This window comes from Brassica oleracea, chromosome C5 (genome assembly GCF_000695525.1).
Source record: "Brassica oleracea var. oleracea cultivar TO1000 chromosome C5, BOL, whole genome shotgun sequence".
Taxonomy (NCBI): domain Eukaryota; kingdom Viridiplantae; phylum Streptophyta; class Magnoliopsida; order Brassicales; family Brassicaceae; genus Brassica; species Brassica oleracea.
In genome coordinates, this window is record NC_027752.1 from 34,386,060 (window position 1) to 34,395,203 (window position 9,144).

The 9,144-nt window shown below is 28.9% G+C and overlaps 1 long non-coding RNA gene across 1 annotated transcript; it reads left to right on the top strand.

Moving 5' to 3' along the window:
* Positions 1-4,175: 4,175 nt before the first annotated feature.
* Positions 4,176-6,138, top strand: LOC106292923. Its single transcript, XR_001260287.1, has 6 exons — positions 4,176-4,702; positions 4,793-4,953; positions 5,198-5,341; positions 5,588-5,660; positions 5,760-5,811; positions 5,900-6,138. It is a non-coding gene; the product is annotated as an uncharacterized LOC106292923 (long non-coding RNA).
* The last annotated feature ends 3,006 nt before the right edge of the window (positions 6,139-9,144 follow it).

Consider the following 9,144-nt stretch of genomic DNA (forward strand, 5'->3'; position numbering starts at 1 on the left):
TCAATTGTGTTGCCATTTCCTACGCTAACATTGCCATTGACAATAATTTATTTGATCCCGTGATTGACAAATCAATTTTGATTCATATATTATCGGAACACTCGAAATGGTAATGTATTAAATTGTGTTGCCTTGAATCCAAACTATCATAAAATGATCGTCGATTACAATTGCATTGATAATTATGGAAACGATAAACGTGGTTAACATACAATGGAGGAGATTTGAAACTATTATTAGCTTTTAAAAATACTATATATTAGATCGTTTTATGTAATTTTTTTGAAAAAGTGTATGTATATATCTATAAGATTTTGCGATTATGTAAGAATTGTTGAACATTGTGTTTGACAACACATATATAACGAATTCGTGATATAGCAACACATATATAAGTAGATATGTAGATATATACGTACACAATGAATTTTATATAGTTTAACTATATAGAAAGGCGTTAATATTTAAGTCAGGCTATACGAATTTCCATATTGAAATCGATAATTATGAAGAATCTCTGGTTATGGTAATAAAATCTCTGCGTATTTGAAAATGGAAACGTTTGTAATCAAAGAGTACTAGGGCATGGGATAAATTATTTTGTTAGTCAATAAGCTTATAGTATATACGGAAGTTTTAATGTAATTAACAATGGCAAATTTTGTAATTAGTCTAGTTAAGAAAGGGTGTTTGAATATAAGGTGTGAGAGAGCTTGTGGTGATGCCACGTAAGAAATGACACACATGTAATAAACACATGAATTAAAGGTTAGTTTTATCTGATGCTCCTCAAATAATAAGAAATGAATTTATACAGTGAAAAACGTTACAGTATTATGTGTATCATTATGGAGCGGCTTATATAATTATATTATTTTTTTTAATTTTATTTGCTTCATGTTTGGTGATAATATTATTCAGTTTGTGAAGTAAAATTTGCATAAGCATAAATATGTGCAAGCTGTTTCAGATATACATCTACTTAAATACATGAATTCTACCTTTTCTTGTTTTGATGTATCATGAATTTGTAATCTGTGTAATAGTGTTTAAAAATATGTGTAATAAGTTTTTCGATTTGGTGCTTATAATATTCCATTTGTGAGGTAAAATTTTGCATTAATGTAAATATGTGCAAGTTTTTTCAGATATATCTCTATTTAAATTCATGAATCTACTTTTTCTTGTTTTGACATATCATGAATCTGTGTAATGGTTCTTAAAAATATTTGTATTAATGTCTATGAAAAAAAAATACTTTTGTTGATTATCATGTATTCTATTGCATTTAGAGTTGTATAGAGTAATGACCCAGTAATAACAAGAATATAAACCAATACTAATTCCTGAAATAAAGAATATATCTAATCTATTAAAAGAGGAGTACAAAATAAAAATACCATTTATTTGTAAGTTATTTACACTCCAATGCAACTGATATATTTATTGAACTTATTTGAAGTTTTCATTCTCTTTTACGATTAATAAATATATGTCCTAAATCTATTTTAAATAGAAAAATGTCTAAAGCTTAAAATTAACTCCACAAAATATTCTTAATATCAAGGACATTCTAAATTTAAAGTATCCCTACTTTATTGCTATCAAATTAACTAAAAGAAATCAATCTTTTGTATATAATCTATATTCTTAACTAACCATATAATAGATAAACAATTAAGTATTAGAAAACCTAAAATAAAAATGAACAACGAGATTATTTTCATATATATATACTATCACATATAAAAATAATGTCAATTTTTCAATTAAAATCGTTAATAAAATAAACATGAATATTCATTTTATAAAACTATTTCATAGTAGAAAATTAAATGTTCTATTACAAAATCATAATATAAAATCTTAACTAACCAAATATGATATAATCTAAAATATTTTAAACTAATGTGGAATATTTTATCGTAAAATATTTTATAAATTAAAAATGTTTTAAATTAATGTTAAATATTTTGTCCTAAAAATAGCATCCAATACCTAGCTATTTATTCCTAAGAACTAAAAATGTTTAAAACACATGTAAATAATCAATTAACATCACCGACTGGAACATTATTATGTTAAAAAAAACTTATTTATAAATATGTATTTTACGCATATTTACATTATTTATTCTATTGGAAATAAAATATAACAAGACAAATATATAAAATTGGCTAATATTATTGATGTTGAAAACACAATAAATTATTGCCGATCTCTCTTATCAAATTGTGTGCTTGAAAATGCATATTAAAGAATTATTTAATATTGGTAAGTTTTTAATATATATATATATATATATATATATATATATTCAGTTTAATAAAATAAATTTTGGACAATAGAAAAGTTAAAGAAAATATCTGCATGGGTGTGCGGGTTAAAATCTAGTCCATTTTAAAGTCTTGACAAGAAAAATATATGAGTAAATTTCTCAAGAATAAAAATAAAAATGAAAATAAGAGAAAAATAGGAGTCATTAGCATGAAAGACTTTAAAAGTGTTAGCAGCTGATATTAATCTCATCAAACGTTAATACAATTATCACTTTATGACTTAGTAATTATTTTAAACAATTAAAATATATATCCGTGAAAGTCAAATGGATCGTGGTGCTTTAAGGACATCTCCAATGGTACAAAATAATTTTTTCTATATTTCACTATAAAATAGAGTAATTCTATTATATAGTTGAATTTGCTCTAATGGTTCACTATATAATAGAGTTACTCTATAATAGAGTGAAATATAGAGTAAAGTTGTTGTTGCTAAAGAAAAAGAGTAATGTTGTTTTTACTCTATATTTGGAGAAAAACAACAGCATTACTCTATATTCCACTCTATTATAGAGTAACTCTATTATAAAGTGAACTATTGGAGCAAAAGTAACTCTATAATAGAGTTACTTTATTTTAGAATGAAATATAGAAAAAATTATTGTGTAGTATTAAATATGGTCTAAGTTCTTAACAGAACAATGTCTAAACATTTTCTACCTTTTCATACAGCCTCTCATAAATTATTAATACATGCACGCATTCCATATGATTTTAAGTTACGACTTACTCCATCCGTTCCTTAAAAATACATATTATAGAGAAAAAAATGTTTCAAAGAGATCCATCTTTTATATTTTCATTGCATGTTTTATTAACTAATTGCAAACTTCAAAAAACTTAATTGCACTAGTTAAATTTTTATTGGCTTAAAATTATGGAAAAAGATAAATACAAAAAACTATGCAAATTTAATGTATTTTATTAAGATGTGTGAAAAATCTAGAATATATAACTTTAAGGAACAGAGGGAGTATAACTTGTGCTAAAAGTAAATAAATATATCTAATTATATTTTGAGATTTAAAATCAAAGAAACATTCTAAAATTTAGTATACTACGGTTATAACTTATTTGCTAAAAATTTCTGACCAAAAGTATATATATGCTCACGACTACAGTTTATGGTCTCAGAATAGCGAGATGATGAAATAGCTAGTTTTATATAATAAACTTGGATCTTCAAATAAATTTTGTTCAATTTTTTCGGTCTTTACGAATTTTCAGGTTGTTATATACCCTTTCGGATTCTATTAATAAGTGTTCAGATAATTTTACCGTCAAATCAAAATATACGGTAGTAACTAGTAACTCATTTTAGGAATGTATGGAATAAATGGAATTGGAATTAACAAAGAAATGAAATGAAATAAAAAATAATTTGAGAAATTAATACATGATATACGTATTTGTTTTTCATTCATTTCATTCCTGTCTTCTTCTTCTTTTTTATCATGAACTAGTTTCGTGTCCGTGTTACGCACGGATTATGTATTTATATTTTTTTCTGTTTAGATAAATATGAGTATGTGTTATTGATAGTTTCATCATTTTGCATCAAAAAAAGGGCGTAAATTTTATTTGTAACACTAAATTTATGTATATAAGTACCAATCTGCACATAATGGTAGAGTAACATATTAGTATTGCTCATTTTGAATAGGGTTGAGTGAGAAATCTTAAAAGATAAAGAAGAAGGCAACTCTCTTCTTAGCATGCCAGCGCAACAAATAGAGAGAGAGGAGAGCGCGACACGTGTCATCTATTTCAAAACGCTTCGTATAATTTATTTTGTGTGTTCTTACAGGTTTTTGTTTCGTTGGCCTGTTACTTTCTTTTGTCAAGCCCATCCCATGCTGTATCAACTTGGTCATGATGAAACGCAGCGTTTTCTTTAAGAGTTAGCGTGAGGTAGTCTTCCCATCTCCAGAGCTAAACGGCGACTTCGGTTGTGCGGCGGATCTTTCATCTTCTTCCTTACGATAACCGATCTATCATCTTTAAACGCTTCATTAATCGATCACCCACGACCTAGATTCAATGCGATTTTTTTTGTTATGCAAGGCGGTGGAGTTGGACTATAAAAAAGCCATAATTCGTTCTTATCAAGCCGACTGCTCGGTCTCGGCTACTCCCTCCTCATGGACGGAACCTTCCTCATGCTTCACTCCAAGCTGTTTGATCAAGGAAGCCTTATTGTGTTTGGCTGGAGACGTCGGAGAAAAAGGCCATCGGAAGAATATTCTCAGTGTGGAAGTTCTCGCCGGATAAGGAGAAACACTGGAAGGAAGCTCTGAAGGACTTATCAGTCCATGGCTGTCAAGAAACTCCTCACGTTCCTGAACTGGATTTAACCCATACCCGTAAGTTGTCGAATTGGGTTTGGAGTCAGTTTAATTAACCTGAATCCAGTAAGATGATACTGTAATTAACTGGTTATGTAAGAGATGCAGAAAGCCAATGAAATGGAGTCTGGAATCATGTGGAGCCATCGGAGAAACAGAGTTCTTCTGTTTGTGTCTTTAGAATCTTGGAGAGATTGAGCTTAGGACATGTAGAAGTATATTATTGATAAAGAAAAACAACGCACTGAACATTTTTCCTGAGTGTTAAGGTAAGCTTTTCATTGCTGATACATGAATGAATGATTTGCTTTTAACCATGACTCTGTTTTGAATATATATTTTTTTTGTTTTAATTCATATAAGCAGATAATAAAGCTGTGAAAAATGTTTAAAGCGGTTATGGTTTTGTAGAATATGACTCAGATATGTACATGTATATAATAGTTGTTTCTTTTAAACTTCGAGTTGATTGGATTTGATGAATCATAGCGACTCATTTCTGTTTGATTTCAGGGAACTTCTCTGGATGGGCATGCTTTAATATTAAATTTTCTGACGGTTGGGAAAGGTTCAGACAATTATCAACAAAAGTACGTGTGAAAAATGTAGCTGTTGAGGCAACGGAGAAAGAACTAAGACAGTCAGTCCATTTGGCAGGTAACAGCGCAATTGCTGAAGTTCTGGTCTTATGCATCGTCTGGGTTTATGATTATCTTATATACAAGAGTTACACGAGGATGTGACACTAGCCTCTGTCAGAATTAAAAGTATTGTTAGATTTACTATTCTGAGAAACATCAACGGTCCCCAACTCTCTTGCTCTGTTTGCTTAACTGTGACTTCTTGCTTTGTCATGTTTTGGTAAATGTCTGCTCTCAGCTGTGTCTTTTTCGTTGTCTGCAGAGTTGAATATAGACTAGCTAATGGTCATGTAGAGCCTTCTCCTGAATTCTTCTATGCTGGTTCTATGTGGAAGGTATAACAAACTCATATCTCAGTCAGCAAGCTTTCTCTTTGGAAACATTCAATGTTCAATCTTGGGTTTGATGAGACGCTTTTTAAATACCATATCCAGATTAGTATTCAGGCGTTTAATTATGAAGATACTCAAGGACACCGAACTATTGGTAACATGACTCAACTCAACAACGAGGAGATCACTTCACATTAAATTGGGTATGTTATAGCACTTAACTTGATGATCCGTTTCTATAGGTTTGTTTCTTCACCATCGTGAAGCAGAGATAACAGACTCAATAAGGACAAAACATGATGATCCATTTCAAAGAGGGTCTCAGTCTTCCAAAGAGGGCAGTATACAGGTTACGGTTTTTAAATATTATATATCGATCTCAGGTAAACTGGCTCGGAAAAAAAAAACAAGTCTAATTTGATATCTGGTTTGGTGTTAGTTTCATGTTTCTCGATCAATAAAATTCAAAGAATTTAAAATATATTTCAGTGCATTTGAGAGAATTTAAGTTTTAGTAAACATTATATAAACAAAGAAAAAATCTTAACCTATCTCCACATTCAAAATAAGATCAATTTGTAATCACATTAATCTCCTTGATGAAAATGACGATGAAAATGTGTTACTACTAAACAAAAGCTAACTGGATTTCACTCTCTCCTCCCGTGTCCCTTTAGCTTAATAGTTTTACAAGGAGGAGACACTTGGCAAGTTCCCATCTTCTCCAATCTGAAACCACAAGTTTGAACTTGAATTCTAAAGCGTCAAAGGGTCAAACAGAGAAAAATCAAAACCAACTTTGGTGAAAATGATGAACGAAAGATAGTTTTGAAACATACAACAAGCCTGAACCTGATTTATAAGGCAGTAAATGATCAGACAGATCAAAACCTTCACTCTTGTGAAGAAAAAGATTGACACTTTTATTGTTGAAACAGAGAATTCTTACAATGAAGAAGATGTCTAAGAGAGGGTTCTCTCTGAGTGGTTGGAACGAGAACCTACGGAGAGACCGTGCAAGTTGCAACGCAATCTCCCTTAGCTCCAACGGCCGTCTTGGGGGCATTCGCTGATGCGTATGGCAACGATGAAGACGGTGACACCGATGACCAGACTTAGCCCGTCCACTGGGTGTTTCCTCTGTTCTTCCTACTCGACATTGTTTCTTCTTTGGTCGTATCAAGAACAAAACATAGATTTTTATGAATAAATAGATCAAAGACAATAGATTAAGAGTGATAACCAATAAACAGACAAACTCTGTAACCTGCAAATCTTTTTGAATTTAAGAAAAAGTTAAACCGTGGAAACAATCTATTTCCCGAGTATCCTCACAACGTTATTATCTCTAAGAACAATAATGTCAGGAGTTATGGTGGTGTGGTGGGCAAGACAGCTCCTTCAAGATGTTTTGCCTTTTATCCTCCTGATCAAAATCTCAGACCTGAGAGGAAATATATCAAACGTATGATTGATCAATTGGTATGCTAATGTATTGATTTGGTTTTTAAAATATCTTACCCATACACTTCTCTAATTCAAACTGTTCTGGCAAATCAAATTCACCAGTTTTGTATACTAAGAAAACAGCTTCAGAAACATACAAACTCACTTATATCACATCTAACTCTCTTCATGTTTAGCTCTTGCAATCACTATGTACGCATCACTTTCAATTACAAAACTAACACACAACAAACAAAACCTTACAAAATTCTTAATAACTTAAATAACAAGTAAGGTATATTGTAGCGCAGACCGACTACCAGAATAAACTAAATAATATTTTTTTTCTTACATCCCGTTCATAGGGCGGGTCTACCCTAGTAATTTATGTATAGAAAAGTGAAAACAAACACCGACGCGATTGCGCGGATCAAAACCTAGTAAATTATATAATTGATCAGAGATGGTTAGTGGTTCTACTTGGTGTAGCATAAAAGTAAGAATTATTATAGAATTTTTGTTAAGCAAAGAATAATATCAATACATGATGTCAAAATATAAAGAACATAGGCTAGTGAAAGAAATTATGCCGAAAACATTGGCTTTGTTAAATCAAGTTGTGGATTTGTGGTGGCGTAGACTTTGGTTCCATTGTTTTTATTTCTGGTTTTATCTTTACAAATTTGTATGAACCATTCTCCATCTTCTTGTTGAAGTAAAATCAGGTTTCTTAAGAGATTTTAGAGGGGTTATCCACAAAATAATGGATCCCACAACTACATACACATATACAATATATACATATATTTATTTTCCTAATATTAATGAAAGTAGTTAGAAGATATTGTTTAAGGTTGAAAACTTATATGCTTTAATTTTCATAATTTTTGATTAGTTTGTGGCGAAGACAACTTTATGTTGTGAGATGTGTGCTTTGCAGAAGCAAAATAATTAACATAGTATTTTTGGGTTAATTATTTGGTTTATTGTTAATTAGTTCTAAAACTATCTAAAGCTTAATGAATTTATAACTTTGTTTTAAAAATATAGCAACTTATTATCTTATACTTAAACATGTCTATTAAAATATTTATTTTGTAAACTAAAATAATAACTATTTGATTTTTTCTAATTATGTAAGTATTTTTTGGATATACTTATTTATTTTGCATATTAATTTTCAAAAAAAACATATATTTTTTTATATGTTTTTTTTCCAAAATATATCAACTAAAAAGATCAGTAAAATTATGAATTTCAATTTTTTTTATGAAAAGATAGATTCATATCTTAGATAAAGAACTTAACTAAATGCAATGAATAAAACTAATCTGATTTGGTCGGATTATTATCAGAAATATTTTAATTCCTTTTAGAGAGATATGTAATTCAATATATCTGAAAATGAATAATCGAATTAATCTAGATTCTTATAAAAAATAAAAAATTAACTTCATAATATTTTTTTATTTTATACATATAAATTACGGAATGACTCAAGATACATTGATAAATGAAAGTGAACTTTTAATTAAATTGTTATGATTTAATTCTTTTGAAAATTTATATATAAGCATGAGATTATAAATTTTAAATTGATCAATACTTTAATTTTTAAATTCAATTATCAATACAAAATATATCAAATCATATATAATTATACCAAATTTACAAATCTAAGACAAAATAACTAAACTAAATGCATTAACAAAAATAATCAAATTTATAAAAATAATAATATTATGGTGGAATTCAGAAAAATATATATAATCTAACATACCTTAATAATAACCAAACAGACCAGATACTTTATATGCAAAGCACATGTCTAATTAAAATAACATAATATTGTTCAAAGTAATCATTGTAGTGTGGTTATTTTATAAATAGAAAATTAGCTAATATATTATATGAATCTAATATTATTTATAAGATAAAATATAAATATCATAATAAGCTAAACAAAAGAGTGACTTATTTAAATATTAATAATTGATATAAATTTTTAGTAGTGTTGGTGCTCATCTTCACTACTTCAGTT